At 44.7% G+C, this 17111-nt stretch overlaps 1 protein-coding gene across 8 annotated transcripts in view; it reads right to left on the reverse strand.

Annotated features, from left to right (window-relative positions):
• LOC144791525 (uncharacterized) overlaps window positions 1-17111 on the reverse strand; it is an 826098-nt gene that overhangs the window by 438952 nt on the left and 370035 nt on the right. For 5 of the 8 annotated variants that reach the window (XR_013602413.1, XR_013602419.1, XR_013602415.1 and 2 more), the window contains one exon: window positions 10029-10115. The exons of 1 other annotated variant lie outside the window; for it this stretch is intronic. The gene's annotated coding sequence lies outside the window, so the exon portion shown is untranslated. Of the gene's footprint in view, window positions 1-3665; window positions 4643-10028; window positions 10116-17111 lie in introns of those variants that run through there. 2 more of the 8 variants (XR_013602418.1, XR_013602417.1) reach the window with 1 other exon arrangement.

Here is a 17111-nt window from a genome sequence, read left to right on the forward strand (position 1 = left end):
CCTGTGCCTAGGGCTGAGGGTCTCCCTCTGATGATCCATGTGTGCCCAGGTCTCAGATGTCTCCCCTCTGTCACCAGCCTGTGCCCAGGGCCGAGGGCCTCCCTCTGATGATCCATGTGTGCCCAGGTCTCAGATCTCTCTGCTCCATCACCAGCCTGTGCCCAGGGCTGAGGGCCTCCCTCTGATGATCCATGTGTGCCCAGGTCTCAGATGTCTCCCCTCAGTCACCAGCCTGTGCCCAGGGCCGAGGGTCTCCCTCTGATGATCCATGTGTGCCCAGGTCTCAGATGTCTCCCCTCAGTCACCAGCCTGTGCCCAGAGCCTCCCTCTGATGATCCATGTGTGCCCAGGTCTCAGATGTCTCCCCTCTGTCACCAGCCTGTGCCCAGGGCCTCCCTCTGATGATCCATGTGTGCCCAGGTCTCAGATGTCTTCCCTCAGTCACCAGCCTGTGCCCAGAGCCTCCCTCTGATGATCCATGTGTGCCCAGGTCTCAGATGTCTCCCCTCAGTCACCAGCCTGTGCCCAGGGCCGAGGGTCTCCCTCTGATGATCCATGTGTACCCAGGTATCAGATGTCTCCCCTCTGTCACCAGCCTGTGCACAGGGCCGAGGGTCTCCCTCTGATGATCCATGTGTGCCCAGGTCTCAGATGTCTCCCCTCTGTCACCAGCCTGTGCCCAGGGCCTCCCTCTGATGATCCATGTGTGCCCAGGTCTCAGATGTCTCCCCTCTGTCACCAGCCTGTGCCCAGGGTCTCCCTCTGATGATCCATGTGTGCCCAGGTCTCAGATGTCTCCCTTCCATCACCAGCCTGTGCCCAGGGCCGAGGGTCTCTCCTCTGAGGAGGCCCCTTCCCCGGAGCGGTGCGGTACACGGGCGCAGGCTCTGGATTCCCTGCTTGTCTCGGCCCTCGCTCGTACTTTGCATCCATTAGTACTTGGCATTCACCGCCGCCTGTAAAAGGGGCGCGCGGAGGGCACGAGGCGTTGAGTAAACTCGCTCCCTCCAGAGAGGACTTTATGAATGCGGATATGGATAATTATTAAAACAAAGTATTGTTTCCTACTGTTAATCTGGCGCGCCAGTTTTAGTGTTTCTTTTGCTGCGTTATGTTGCATTAGTAACCAGCGCGAGGAGTTTTCTTCCACCGCGGGGGCCGGTAGGGCACGCTTCCAGCCGGGGAATTTGAGGCACAAAAATCAATGTTTAAACACCGACTTCCAAAAATATTTGGAGAAAATGTCTTAAGATTTTTTTTGACTGGCTAGTTACTTGGGGGTACATTTACTGTTAATTTCACGCAATGTGGCGCTTCAAGGGAACTTGCTGCTCTATGTTGCATGAAAGGGAGAGCATATTTACAAAGATATGGAGCATTTCTGCCCTCTCTTAGCGCTGCCACCGTTCCACCATAGCTCAAGGTGCCTGCATTACAGGCACAAAGCTATCCCTTAAGGCACAAAAACAATCCTTAGAGGCATGTTCCTCTTTTTATTGGTGCTGCATTCTGCAGCATGCGTGGAATGAGGAATAACAAGGAGAAATTAAAGCATTTCTCTTTGTTATGCCTCTGCCTGGACGGTGCACTATTTTTCTGCAAACCCAGGGTTACAAGTCTTTATAATTTTGGTTTAGCTTCAAAGTTCTTGGGTGGACGCATGGGAACGCCGATGCTCCACCCATGTAACACTTACCTGACGCAAAGTAACGCAAGGCAGTGATATGTGCTGTGGTAATTTGCATTTACTAAACAACATAAAGTGGCTTTTAGTTGCTTAGTAAATGCCAAAAACCCTTTTGCGTCAAGGCTGCACCAAAAAGTGATGGAACCGTGAAGAGATATATTAGTAAATCTGGGCCTTGATACGTGTGTAGAAGGCCACCATTCAGGCATCAAAGAGCTCTAGTATAACGGCCCCCGGCTCGGAAACTGTTACTACAATTTAGGTACAGTGGCGGGCGGCCCGCGCGCCTCACCACCCATGACCCTGCAAACTGCCACTGTACCTAAATTGTCATTGCACACTTAGGAGGGTTGTACCACTCGTCTCTTGCTCTGCAGCCTCGCCCCACCCCGCCACGCAAACTGTCGCAGCAGGAGGACAAAATAAAATGATAACATTAGTTATTATCATTTTATTTTTTTCTTTCTTTTGATGCTGCAGAGTAGTGGGGCTTAAGGCCAAGGAGCCGCCACTGTTTAGGTGTCAGTCCCTCCCTACCTGAGCTTTTTGTGCTAAGTGGGCTGATGGATGTTGTGTGGGTGAAGTGCGTGCAGAGGATCCCTGGAGACTATACTTCGCATTTTATTATTTTTCCCTGTTTATGGTGTCCACAGGTCTACATGGATATTGCCCTTGTGCAGGAATCTGGGCACCAGGAGCCACCTGGAGGCATTTAGGATTTTAAGGACAGACAGCTTGGTGGTATTCGCTGTTGGGATATACCTTATGGCTGCCTGGATCTGTCGTTCAAAAGATCATTCGAGCAAGTGAAGAGGAACTGTCAGGTTAGCTAGGCAGGAGGGTATGGTTGAGACTCAGTAATAAGCCCATTATGTATTTACATTTTAACACTTTCTCAGCTCCATGATTGGTATTTTAACACTGGATTTAAAATGTTGTGAATATTTTAGTAGTGTTTTTATTTGAATTGTTTGGTATTTAAGCATATGCCGGTGGGAGAGCCCGGATGATCATTTGTATGGTTGATTGCTATTTTGCACAGCCTTCGGGACTATAAAGGTCTTCTGTCCAGGGTTAATATGTGGGCTTCAGAAGTTTCCGAAGAGCTCGCACTTTAGCAGAATACTTATATTGACTAACCGGAAAATTGAGTTTTCAACCTTTATGGCTTATTGCTATTTTGCAATAGAAGATTTAGAAGATCTTGTATCTTAGTAAAACATCTGCACTGGTCAGATTGAAAATTGCACTTTAGTCCCCATGGCTCATTGCCGCTTTGCATACATCAATGGATATCTAAGTCCCTAAAATGTGGATCCTTCTTATCAATATTAGATGATTTTGATTTTGTACTGTAACTGGGAACTTGTTTGATGTTTTGCGTGTAAAATTGAGACCCAAGTGTATAATGGTTTTGTACTTTGATGGTTTACGTGGCAGATGGATATTCTTTGATTGGTTTTGTGTTTTTTGTATATCTGTGCTTTTATGATCTTGACTGGTCGAAATAAAGTCTTGATAATATAAAGGTCACACTAACACAATATTTTTTTAATCCGGTTGGATCTATTCTACTTTGTACTCCGTTGTCCTCTCAAATAGTACAAGCTATTTTAAAATTCATTCACTTCCTGGAAAGTGCATGTTTGAATAGTTTTATTGCTTTCTGGGGAAGAGTTAAGTGCACAGGAGCACACTGTGTGCGATGAATGACTCAAGGCCATAGTGGTGCTAGGAAGTCTACAAGCTTTGATCTTTTTCAGATTTTTTTGTGTCGGAATATCGGAGTTGAACACATTCAAATGTAAAATTTGTCATCTCAAGTCATCTAGTCAGCACACAGTGTTACAATCCTGGCAAATCAAGTGTGCTAGTCTACTTAGATTCCACAGAAAAGCACAGACTGCAAACACATTGTTAATAATGACATGAAAGGGATTTGACTACTCCGTGTAAACACTATAAGCCAATATAAGAAAGAAAGTATTTATTATGAAGAATTTACATGTGAAAAAAACAAAACTTAAAAACGGAATTTGATTCATCTTCCCTAGTTAATGCTTGATGGAAGCGCATATGGCAGCAATACCAGCTGCGAGACAGTGGCAACAGGTCTCTCTTCCTTTAACTAGACTCTGGAACATGTGACCATTCATTCATCTTTACACATTGATCAAGCTCTGTCAAGTTCCTCTGGGAGTGTTGAAAGAACTTTCAATTACATTCAGTTGAAGGCTCTGATTGGTCCACGCAAGAACACTTAATTCCTTAGTCACGCCACTAAAGGTTTAGCTGTGCGCTTAGGGGGTTTATCCTGCTGGATGGTGAACTTCTGTCCCATTTGCAGTTGCTCATATCAGGAAGCAGGCTTACCTCAAACAATGTACAGTACTGAACTCCTTTCATTTTCTCTTATATCTTGACAATGCCTCAGTTCTTGCTGATGAATAACGTCCAGATAATATGTTGCTGCCTCCATCATGCTTCACAGTTGGGGTGATGTTTGGTGGGTGATGTGCTAAGTTGAGTTTGGGACAAACGTAATATTTTCCATTTAAGCGACAAAGTTCCATTGGAGTTTTGTTAGGCCGCAAAATTAGTGTAATCACATGAACTGTTGCATGTGTGGCAAAAGTCAAGATCTGAGCCTTGAATGGAAATCAAAGTAGGCCTTAATGCTTCCTTCTTTCCACACTGGCATGCAGGCCAGGTTTTAGGGGTGACTGGGATATTGTTGCCCATGAACACTTTGCCCAGTCTTGGCCATTAAAGCCTGCCACTCCTTCAATGCTGCCATTGGCCTCTTGGTAGTCTCTCTGATCAGACTCCTTCTTGTTCAGTCATCCAGATTCGGAGGAAGCCCTCTTCCTGGCAGGGGATTAGTGTTGCTACACATCCCCCACTCCATTATAACCATACGTGCTGGATGTAGGGGTGCAGGGGCTGCAGCTGCACCTGCAAAATAACCATGCTGGCGTTCAGAAGGTGAACGAGCAAAAGAGATGCCGCTATATTTTGTTTTTATCTTGACACATTCGGTGAGGTCAAAGACAGAGGTCAAATGCCAGGCTACGCCTTCTGAAAAATTGCTGCTTATAATTTTAACATGGGGTTTGGTTTTTACTTTTCTTTCTCTAGTTGCAAAATTAGAGCATTTTTAAGATAAACTAAATGACAAGCTTGCTGGGGTACAGGTAGTATGAAAGGAAAGGCTGAAGGATGTCAGTTTTTATCTGAGAACACCACAAAATTGAACAACCTATAAGAACTGTACACATTTCAAAATATATCAGCAGTTATGAAAGCACAAATGAATCACAGTACTTTGTAATTCTGAAGTGTGATGAAAACAAACATTTTAATAGGATCAAAACAAATCAAAACACTTTAGTTGGTGGTGCGCAAACGATAAATATTTGCTGAAACACAATTTTCACACATTACCGTTTGTACACAACGGACCACTAAAACTACATGTCCGTGTGAATTTTGAAGCCATTTCAATGGAAAATGTGCTGTCTGTAGAAGACATAGATTTTCAACAGTATGCACCAAAATGCACCACCAGCACATACCACACCCCTACCATTCTCCTGCTGAATGGGTGTGGCTCATATACGAATTTTCTGTGACGCTTGAATTTTTCACAATCCCTGTGACTTCAGGGAACAGTGATTGCATTACCCACACAGTGAAAATTGTACCATCACCAATGTTTATAATCCTCGTGCTCCAGGGATTTCCAAGTTCTCTGAGTTCTTGTTACACCTACCCACGATCTGTGCATTTTCACAGCATTATGCCCTGCTGTGTGTTTGAAACTTTTTAGTGTTCATGGTTAAGTCTTTATTTTGAAATGCACTAACTAGCAGATGGGGCCTATACACCCAGCTGGACCCCGCCTTTTATTCTAATAAGTGGCAGAGCTAGGCCCTAGGCCGCCAGTGGCGGCCCCTGCATTCAGCCATAGCCGGTAGTAGGTGTAACTGCAGGGAGGTGACGTGGGGAGGGGGAGGGGCAGGGTGGGGAGTAGTAATGTATGGATTACGCACTTTAATAGTTAAGTAAACATAAATAAATAAAACGAATTTCGTTGTGTGCACTGCATCACCAAATGCGATGGAGTGTGCGCAACGAAATTCGTTTTATTTATGTATATGTTTACTTACCTGTTAAAGTCCGTAATCCATACATTACTACCCCCCACCCTGCCCCTCCCCCTCCCCACGTCACCACCCTGCAGTTACACCTACTACCGGCTGTGGCTGCCTGCATTTGCCCCCGAGGCGGCTGAATATAAGAGGGGGGGTGCTGGCGATCCCTGCGGCCACCGCCCTGCGACGCCCTAGGTAAGATCGGAAAGTGAGGTTGGGAGAGGTGAGGCCGCCGCCCCCAAAACTCATGCCACCAAGGGCAGACCCCCCCCCTTGCTACGCCACTGTAAGAAGATGTATTCCTTTTTTGAGGACATTTTTAGCTTTTTTCCACCACCCACCCCTCCTCCTACCCCCGTGCCCCCCCCCTCCCTCCACCGCCCCCCACGGAAAACCCTTGCTCTATCTAACCGGAACAAGCCCAGTAGATAGCACCCCTCCCCGAGCTCCCGCAAAGCCTCTCCGCCACTAACTCTCCATATAACATGTAGTGACCAAGTATGCTATGGGGGGGGGGGGGGCCCTCAAAGTTTTTTCTAGGAGATATAGTAAGAGCCTAGACTCCCACTAGGAGGGAAATAATGGGGTGGGATGGTTTAGGCAAGATTGAACTCTATTTTCCTTTCTTTTATACGTGTGTGTGTTTTTTCCCTTTATTTTATTGTATTATAAACCTTCTATTTATTTTTTTGTTTTATTTAGTTGTATTTATTTTTAGATTCATCTTTATATGGATTATTTTTTCCAGATTGCTTAAAGAGCCTCAACTCAAATGTATTGGAACAATAAAACAGTAACATGGAAACCGAGACAGTGTTACCCAGATATAAATCTAATCAGAGGAGCCCTTATTGCCAAGATCCAGCAATAACTCGTCAGCCACCTGCACCGATCTTATATTAAACATCTTGTTGTTGTGCATAATTTTTAGGGCAGCCGGAAACATGAGTTGTGCTGTAGCACCTAGCTTCCTAAAGGCATCTAAGCGCCTCCCAAACTCCCACTGCTTCTCTAAAGTGACCCTTGAAAGGTCAGACCTTATTTGGAAAGAAAACCCCTTCCCCACCAAAGACTTCTGTTTCAGGGCCAAATTGAGGATTTGTTCTTTCAGCGAGTATGTATGAAAATTCACGAGAATTTTACGAGGTTTAGACCTTTGGGGATTACGTCTAAATGGGTCCCTGTGGACCCGCTGGATATCAACAGCCAGTTCTTCCGTGGATTGATCCAGGCATAGTGACTCCTTCAGTAGATGGGTAATAAATTGCTTAATATCCGACCCCTCTGAACCTTCAGGAACATTGAGGATACGGATATTACTCCGTCTTGCATTATTCTCTAAGGTTTCCATCCTTTCGGACAGGTCCAAATCCGCCTTTCTGAGCTTGGTGATATCTTTTTTAGCCTGATCCAAGTGGATAGATAGTACCGCTACTGTCTCCTCCAATTTCCCTGTTCTTGACGTGAGGCCGTTTATTTTGTTCTCCAGGGATTCACAATAGCTCCTGATCTCAAGCTGGTTGGCAGAAGACTCATCAAAGCCCTTTTTTATGTCGAGCGACAAGGAAGAAAACATTGCTTGTAATGAGGCAACATAAATGCCGGCATCGAGATGCTTAAAAACAGAACTAGAGGACATAGTGAGGTCCCCTTGTTGAAGTCCCTCTAGATCATTCCGAGCCTCAGCCCCTGTAGCACCCCCTAGATCGCCATCCAGCCCATCAATCAGAATACCAACCGGCTGGGCCATTATTACAGGTGGATCTGGCAGTAGCGCATCCATTTCTAAGGTGGTTGTTAAGGCTGCGCTTGATAAATCTGACAGTGGCTCAGCATTAGTAACACTAGTGCCGAAAGAGAAAGAAACAGAATTGAGGGCGGGGGTAGGGCCAGTAGAGGCACTTACAGGGACTGACATCGCCCGGTCCTCTGTAAGATCAAGTACCTGCGGGATAGCTTTAAAGTATGAACAAAGAGAGGGAGTTATTTTGGACCCCAAACTCAGCACGGCCTTAAGATTCTTAGTGGATTTGGATGATCTTGTCCTTTTTGACTTCACCTCATTAAATAAGTATGATGAGGGCTTCTTTCTTACAGCTTCAGGGGACACAGCCTGATCTACGGCGTCTTTACTAACAGAGACAGCTTTAACTGAAACCTCTTTCTTTTTCCGCCCTCGTTTGTTTTTAGGTTTAATTTGGTGCTGGAAAAGCAGGGACTGCTGTAAAAACACGGGTTAACCCAGAAAGTCACTGGGACCTGGTGAATAATTGATACAAACAATGTACAAACAATTTACACCACGCCTGCATCTGCTTGGGTCGAAACGTCAGCACTTCCTCCTGTGTTCAGCCTCCTCCCTGATTTATCATTTGTGATTCTGTTCTGTTTGAGGCATGGTTTTTTTAATGAATTGATGAATTGTAATTTCCATTGTGTTAATCAATTATTATTCCTGGTTTATTGAGGTCTTAGTGACCACTGTTATAATTCCCATTCAATACCTTCACCATCCCATCACTACCATTCCCTGTCCAATTCTTTAGGGGCATCAAATGTGATCTACTATGTATTTATTTTATGAATGATTTTTTACGATACACGTTGTGAATAAAAACAATGGTGTTATAATTTTCTTGTATTTACTTAAGTTACCTAACCATGGTTTATTCGTTCTAGTATCTGGGACCACATTGTTCGGAAAAGCAGGGACAGCTGGGAAGGGAGGGTAGACTCAAGCTGTGTAGGTAGATCCTCAACCCCCTCCTTACCGCTATCTGCTGAGTCCGCTTCCCCACTTCCCTCCACAGCAGCGGCGTAGACCGGCTGAGTCGCTCTCCCCTCTGCCGCGGTCCGCTGGTGCCCAAAATGTTCGCTGCTGCAGGGAGCACGCACGAGGCTTCGTGCCTTTCTGCCCCTTCTTAGCTCCAGGGCGGCCGAGGTCCAAAGCCGCAAGCCCAGCAAAGTCGGGAGCAAAGCGGGGGACGTTTCGGAGGACCGGGACCGAATTAGCGTACAGCCGCGAACTTCACTGACACCACAACAAAGATCAGGCATAGGGAGGGAAGACAGACTTCGTGGCAAAAGGGAATAATCAGAACGCCGACAGCGCTTTAGACAAATCAAAAGTGACTTTTTACCTTTTTGAGTCCAAGAATTGATTCAGCTACACACACAATTGTGGATTAAGGCCATATTACCATACTTCAGGCAGGCGGAGCTGCTCCATGCGGGAGCTCGATCACGGAGCGCCGAGGCAGCTCAGCAGGCTGCCGCCATGTTTTCCATTGTGCCCCGCCCCATCCTAGAAGAAGATGTATTCCTTGTAGTATATTTTTGAAAACCCAACATCCTTATTTATTTGCTCAAGGATTCTGTAAATATTTTAATTCCGGAGTGATAAACTTATAATGACAACAAGTCACAATTGTTTCCTTTTTTGCTAGTGTTTGTAAGCATGCTTACACTTGTTAAGGGCTCTGACGCTTCAAAGCCATGTTTAGTTCTTTACAAAACAACAAATAAACGAAAAAACACCTGAATTTATCCATGAATAATGTAATTCATTACAAGGCGGAGGCAAGCTGTCGCAAGAGAATGGGCACGTATCCACCCAAGTCATATCACTTTTTATTTTGTTTTAATTGTCTTGAACTTTCTAGACAGGGGGGCTATTCCCAAAGGCATATTGGAGTATGTAAAAAACATACTCTTGTAGTATTGTTACTTGTCTTTTTGAAGTAACCCCTAAACATCTAAAATGGGCCTCGTTTAGGAATATTCATATTCACTTAGAACAAATATTAAGGTCTGTGACATCTTTGCTCGTTTATTAATAGGTTGTTGGTTGTTTTGGGACGATTCACAAACACATGTAAGAGTACGCAAAAGAGTACAACAGAAGTACGTTTTTACATACTCTAAAGTGACTTTATGGATAGACCTATATGATCCTCACTTAGATAGGAAGTGCACATAAATAAAAATAACTATTACTAGGCATTTCACGTCTGGTCTGCAAGCTGACAAAAGGTAAACATTTCGAAAGGGGCTATTGACTAGGGGTGGGCGAAAGTGCATAATTTCAATGTGCATTACAGATAATTTTCGCACATATGAAATGTATTATGAGGAAAAAGTGTGATAGTTTGTGTGAAAATGTTATGTGAGGTTATGTCCTCACGTACCTGTTTATTGTATTTTCCATACCACTTTCACAGTCCAGCACTGAAAGATTGTAGCACATCCAGTCCAGGGCCCTCGTGAAACTTTTTCTGCAAGTGGAAATTATGAGACAAGCATCAGAAAAAAACCTGTGAAAACTGCAGTTAATATGATTTACAAAAGATTACCTTTGCAAATTAACATTTTCGCCTGGACGTAGGTTAGGTAGTGTGTAAATCACACTCACTTAGGACTTTGAAAGGTCTTGTGTATAACGTTAGCATGTATCAAAGGACTTAAAATATACTAACAGTCCAGGTTGTACATCGGCTGAAAATAAATGATTTGTTCACTTAGCATAGGTACTTTAGGCCTAGGTCTTAGGCATCAGTTAACAGGAGTTTCACTACAGTTCAAGCATGCTTAAAGGGGTGCTTTTATTTCAAAAACTGTCAAAAATGTTTTGCTAATGTTATAATCGCTAGAAGGGGGTGCTGCGATTGTCTGCTAACATGCTTTTGCAGATTGACCTTGTACAGGTTTTGTGCACACGAAGGTCAAAAGAAACACAGGCTATTGCTCCCGAGCTTCCTAATAATTCTAAGAGTGTTCAGTTCTGTGCAGCCAAATTAAGCACCACTTAATCCATAGGCTCCTTTTTGGAGAGAAAAAAGCTAAGGAAACACCTAGCAATTGGGAACGACCGAGAAATAGGACAGGTTCCTGGGAAGAGATGTTGTCATATGGTGTTTCAATCTGAGACAATGGTTTATAAGAAGGCAAAATGTTTCACTAGACTTGCCATATATTAAGAACTAAAACTGTTATCAAAAGGCAGGTAGGTGACCAGGGATTTAAAATAACAGGTTAGGGATGTGCAATGATCAGCGTTTGGGTGCGCCTACTATTAAATCTTATTTTATTTCTTAATCGCGCATGTATTCCGTATTAAGTTGATAATTCCTATAATGGCATATAATAAATTCTAATCTTGTAAATGTACCAGTGTTTGCATGTGCACTAATTTAGGGAATTCAGGGCATGGCTCTTCTATATCAGCTTTAAGAACAAGAGATTCTCTGAAAGATGGTCTGATTCTGATCACTCTTTGTACAGAAGATCATTAATTGGTGAGATGGGCGAAAAACACCTGACAGTTTTTCCTTTCTCTGAGAAGGCTAGAGATTCATTTAGGAATTCGGGCAGTATCCAACAATTGTCAAAGGGATTTGGAGCACCCTGCTGACACGTCACAGCTGAATTACCTCATGCATCATGGTCGATGTGGTTCAGTGTTACTCGCTTCACACACAGTTCTCACAGTTTGTTGGCCAGTGCCAGTACCAGTATTCTTTTCAAGTGTATCCCTAGACACGTGTTTCTAGGGTGTGTATCACTTACAACGCAACTTTTACGTCGTAATGCTGTTACAACGCAGGATCCATTACAACGCATGGCATTACAACGCATGGCATTACATCGCAGATGCTATTACAACGCATACCATTACATCGTAAGTATTGGTAAGTATATAATTTATTTTAATTTTATTTAATATTATATAATTGATTTAATTAATATTAATTATAAATAAAAATAAATAAAAATATTTATTTATGTTTTTAAATATTATAAATTAAATTTATTAATTTAAGTAATTTTTTAAATAAGTATGAGTATAGGAGTATATGTTTTGGTGTACTGAGGTTTTAGGGCAGGGTTTGGGTTTTGGGGTGCAGGGGTGTTTTTAGGTTTCAGGGCTAGGTTTGGGTTTTGGGGTACAGGGGTGTTTTTAGGTTTCAGGTTTGGGTTTTGGGGTACAGGGGTGTTTTTAGGTTTCAGGGTAGGGTTTGGGTTTTGGGGTACAGGGGTGTTTTTAGGTTTCAGGGTAGGGTTTGGGTTTTGGGGTACAGGGGTGTTTTTAGGTTTCAGGGTAGGGTTTCAGGATAGGGTTTGGGTTTTGGGGTACAGGGGTGTTTTTAGGTTTCAGGGTAGGGTTTGGGTTTTGGGGTACAGGGGTGTTTTTAGGTTTCAGGGTAGGGTTTGGGTTTTGGGGTTAAGGGGTGTTTTTAGGTTTCAGGGTAGGGTTTGGGTTTTGGGGTACAGGGGTGTTTTTAGGTTTCAGGGTAGGGTTTGGGTTTTGGGGTACAGGGGTATTTTCAGGTTTCAGGGTAGGGTTTGGGTTTTGGGGTAGTTTCAGGATAGGGTTTGGGTTTTGGGGTACAGGGGTGTTTTTAGGTTTCAGGGTAGGGTTTGGGTTTTGGGGTACAGGGGTGTTTTTAGGTTAAATTAAATTAATTATATTATATTAATTACATTTCTTAATTAAAATAATTAAATTAAATACATTATTTTAAATAATTTAATTTAATTACAATCAAAAAAATATTTAAATTAAATTAATTTAATTATATTAATTACATAAAATTAATTAAAATTTTTATTAAAATTAATTTAAATAAATAGATTTAAATTTATTAAATAAAAATAATTACTATTTTAAAATGTATTTTAATTAAATTAATTTAATTAAATTAACTTAATTACATTTTTTTTAAAAAGTATACTTACCTATACTTACGATGTAATGCCATGCGTTGTAATAGCATCTACTATGTAATGACATGCGTTGTAAAGGTTTGCATTGTAATGGTTCCTGCGTTGTAAAAATTGCGATGTAACGGTCTGCGTTGTAAAATAACGCGTTGTAACATCATAGATCCGTTTCTAGATTCCTCTTTCATCAGTGGGGAAAATGTTCATAGGACGCTGGATGTGCTGCCGCAGTTTCCTCAGGGTTAGTGCCACTCTCAGCACGCAGGTGCTCACAGAGCTCGTCAGCTCACGGCCCACGGGAGCCATCTTAAACAGTCAAAGGGATTTGGAGCACCCTGCTAACACGTCACAGCTGAATTACCTCATGCATCATGGTCGATGTGGTTCAGTGTTACTCGCTTCACACACAGTTCTCACAGTTTGTTGGCCAGTGCCAGTGCCAGTATTCTTTTCAAGTGTATCCCCAGACACGTGTTTCTAGATTCCTCTTTCATCAGTGGGGAAAATGTTCATAGGTCGCTGGACGTGCTGCCACAGTTTCCTCAGGGTTAGTGCCACTCTCAGCACGCAGGTGCTCACAGAGCTCGTCAGCTAACGGCCCACAGGAGCCATCTTAAACAGTCAAAGGGATTTGGAGCACCCTGCTGACACGTCACAGCTGAATTACCTCATGCATCATGGTCGATGTGGTTCAGTGTTACTCGCTTCACACACAGTTCTCACAGATTGTTGGCCAGTGCCAGTACCAGTATTCTTTTCAAGTGTTTCCCCAGACACGTGTTTCTAGATTCCTCTTTCATCAGTGGGGAAAAATGTTCATAGGTCGCTGGACGTGCTGCCGCAGTTTCCTCAGGGTTAGTGCCACTCTCAGCACGCAGGTGCTCACAGAGCTCGTCAGCTCACGGCCCACAGGAGCCATCTTAAACAGTCAAAGGGATTTGGAGCACCCTGCTGACATGTCACAGCTGAATTACCTCATGCATCATGGTCGATGTGGTTCAATGTTGCTCGCTTCACACACAGTGCTCACAGTTTGTTGGCCAGTGCCAGTACCAGTATTCTTTTCAAGTGTATCCCCAGACACGTGTTTCTAGATTCTTCTTTCATCAGTGGGGAAAATGTTCATAGGTCGCTGGACGTGCTGCCGCAGTTTACTCAGGGTTAGTGCCACTCTCAGCACGCAGGTGCTCACAGAGCTCGTCAGCTCGCGGCCCACGGGAGCCATCTTAAACAGTCAAAGGGATTTGGAGCACCCTGCTGACACGTCACAGCTGAATTACCTCATGCATCATGGTCGATGTGGTTCAATGTTGCTCGCTTCACACACAGTTCTCACAGTTTGTTGGCCAGTGCCAGTACCAGTATTCTTTTTAAGTGTATCCCCAGACACGTGTTTCGAGATTCCTCTTTCATCAGTGGGGAAAAATGTTCATAGGTCGCTGGATGTGCTGCCGCAGTTTCCTCAGGGTTAGTGCCACTCTCAGCACGCAGGTGCTCACAGAGCTCGTCAGCTCACGGCCCACGGGAGCCATCTTAAACAGTCAAAGGGATTTGGAGCACCCTGCTGACACATCACAGCTGGAAGAGTAACACTGACGATGATGATGTTCGTCCATCGTAATCGATGAAGACCTCGACATCTTATTAATTGATTGATTGACCAGGCTCTGTGCGTCGAAGATGTCTGAGTAGTCCCATTTTGGCTTGTAATGTCCTGGCACTTCAGGCAGAGATGTCATGGCATTGTGGGTGATGTGCAGGCAGCTCTGGACTTGCGCAGCTCACGCTTTCTTTGAGCCTCAGCCTCACCTCAGAGGTTTGGCAGCCTCCGAGTGAGGCTGCGCCATGCTGGACGGTTCAGTGCTAGGGTTTCCCAGATGGCGGTGTTGATCTTGAAGGACTTCAGGGAAGGCTTCAGCATGACCTTGAACTTTTCTATAGTCCTCCATGGGATCAGTTTCCCTGAGTGAGTTCTCCGCAGAAGAGCTGTTTGGGGATGCACTCATCTGACATTCTAAAAGCATGCCCAGCCCATCTGGTCCGGGGCTTTACTCAGCAGTGTATGAACTGACGGCAGACTGGCTCTGTTAAGGACTTCAGTATCTGGCACTTTGTCGTGCTGTCTGAGTCTCAGAAGCTTGAGCAGGCAGGACATGTGAATGTGATTTAGCCGTCGTGCAGGACTCCGGTAGACAGTCCCCATCTTGCAGGCATACAGCAGTGTTGGAAGCACCACTGCTTGGTAGAACTTCCGCTTCATGGTAGGCTGATCTCGCGACATTTCCAAACATTGGAGCGCAATCTGCCAAAAGCAGAGCTGACTTTTGCAATTCTGCAGTTTACTCCAGCATTGATTGACACTGCTCGGGAAAGATACTGCCCAGGTACATGAAGTGGTCCACTGCTTGCACTATCTGCCCATTTACAGTGATGAATTGTTCTGTGCATGGAGCATGGGGAGCTGGCTGGCACAGGACCTCAGTCTTCCTGATGTTCATGGCAATACTGAAGTTGCTGCATGCAGATAAAAACTTGTCCATACTGACTTGCATTTCTGGCTCTGTACTAGCATTCAGAGCATGGTTATTGGCAAAGAGAAATTGTGGCAGCACAGTTTCTTGCCCTTGGCGATGGCACGCAGTTGCCTCTAATTGAAGAATTTCCCATCAGTTCTGTTCTTCAGGCTTACTCCTTCAGCGCAATGCAGGAAGGCATTGGTCAGAGCGGCAGAAAGTATGCTGATCAGAATAGGCGCTAAAACACCTCCTTGCTTGACGTTGTTGGTAACTGGGAAGGCCTCAGATGTTTCACTGCCATCCAGGACAAAAGCCATCATACCGCCATGAAGTTGGTGTACCATTAGTATTAATCTGTCAGGACAGCCTAAATTCAACATGATCAGCCACAGTTCCGGGTGACTGATAAAATCAAACGCTTTTGTGAAGCCCACAAAGTTGAGCAGAGTTTAGGATTCTGCTTGTGTTAACTTCTCCTTCAGTTGACGTGCAGCGAAGATCATGTCAAAGGCTCCAAATCCCTTACGGAAGCCCCATTGCGTTTCTGGCAGTAAGCCCTGCTCCAATAGAGTAATCCGACAGTTCCGCAGAACTCACGCAAGGTCTTTCCCCGCTGTCGAGAGCAACGAGATTCCATGGTGATTGTTGTTTACCTGGCGATCACCCTTCCTCTTAAGCAGGCATACAATGGACACGTCTCTCAGTTCCTGTGGATAGATCCTTGTTTCCAGAAGGACTGAAACAGCTCAGTGAGTTTCTGTAGCAGCACAGGACCGCCGACGTTGTAAACTTCACCGGGTATGGCATCTGATCCTGGAGCTTTGCCACTTGACAGCTGAATGATGGTTTTCACCACACGCGTAACACTACTGTAAATGTGTGAGTCTGTGCTCCTGTGAGGTATTCAGGTCCGTGCAGAAGTGTGGGCCCCCCATGGCAGCAGTAGAAATGGGCGGGGACGGAAGGGCAAGGCGTGCCCCTACTTCTAAAATTTATTTCAGTCCGTTCCCCTACTTCTTACTTTAAAAAATGCATCCCGGGATGGCAAGAATAGTCCTACTTAAAACGATAACTTTTTTTTCATTTTCCAGGGGCTGCTCGCACTTCTCTGTTGAACTCCAGAGGCTGCAGCAGCCCCTCCCTCAGCTCGCACAGGCTGAGGGCAGGCCCATTGTCATTCCGATTGAGGGTGATTATCCCCTTTCCAATGACAATGCGCCCGCCTTCTGCGTGCCGTTAGCATATTCCAGTGAGATCTGCATGAGGTGTCTCTGGGATCTGGGTGCAGGCCATGGCTCGTTGTGCAACAAATATACGAGATGGGTCCGCAAATGTTTAGTCAATACTTTAAAACAATCTCGCTTCGGCGGGGCTATCGTGAGAGGTGCGCTGTGGGCAGTGTAATCTCCTGTTTGGAAAACACAACCCTGACGTCGACGACGCGGAGGACGCGAGGAAAAGCATTACATTCGATCAAGCTATTTTTTATAGACAGTATACTTGTAAAAACACTTGTGGCTGTCAAAGGCGTGCCCGAGGGTGCTTGCTTCGTCTAATGCGTTTTATGGAATATTTGTTTTGCTGAGTGCTCTAAGCTGTGTTTTTATAAGTGTGTGGTTTGCTGCTGGGTACATGAAGTATTGAAGGGGAAATCCGGCGAATATTACATTAGTCTCAACACCCAGCAGACGTAATTGAACAAGGGAACATCGTGGGATGCCTATTGTTGGGTATTGTTCGAAATACAGGTCTTGATAAAGAGAACGGGGTTTTCCTTTAAACTGCAAGACCCCTTTAACTGGAGGACAACGTGATCTTAAGCCCTCCTCTGCGATCCTGTGGCCTTTAAGGTGTGAGGCTCTGCTCAGGGGAGAAGCCAGAAAATCAAATTGCCCCGAATGTAGAACTACACTTATAATGGCAAGCAGCACGTGACGAGAGTGTGCTTTGCACTCCCTAAAAGAGCGGCCTTCACTGCTCCACCCAACCAAGGGAGTAGTCAGAAAATTAGAATGCCCCCCATTTTGCAGTAAA

This window comes from Lissotriton helveticus, chromosome 11 (genome assembly GCF_964261635.1).
Source record: "Lissotriton helveticus chromosome 11, aLisHel1.1, whole genome shotgun sequence".
NCBI lineage: Eukaryota > Metazoa > Chordata > Amphibia > Caudata > Salamandridae > Lissotriton > Lissotriton helveticus.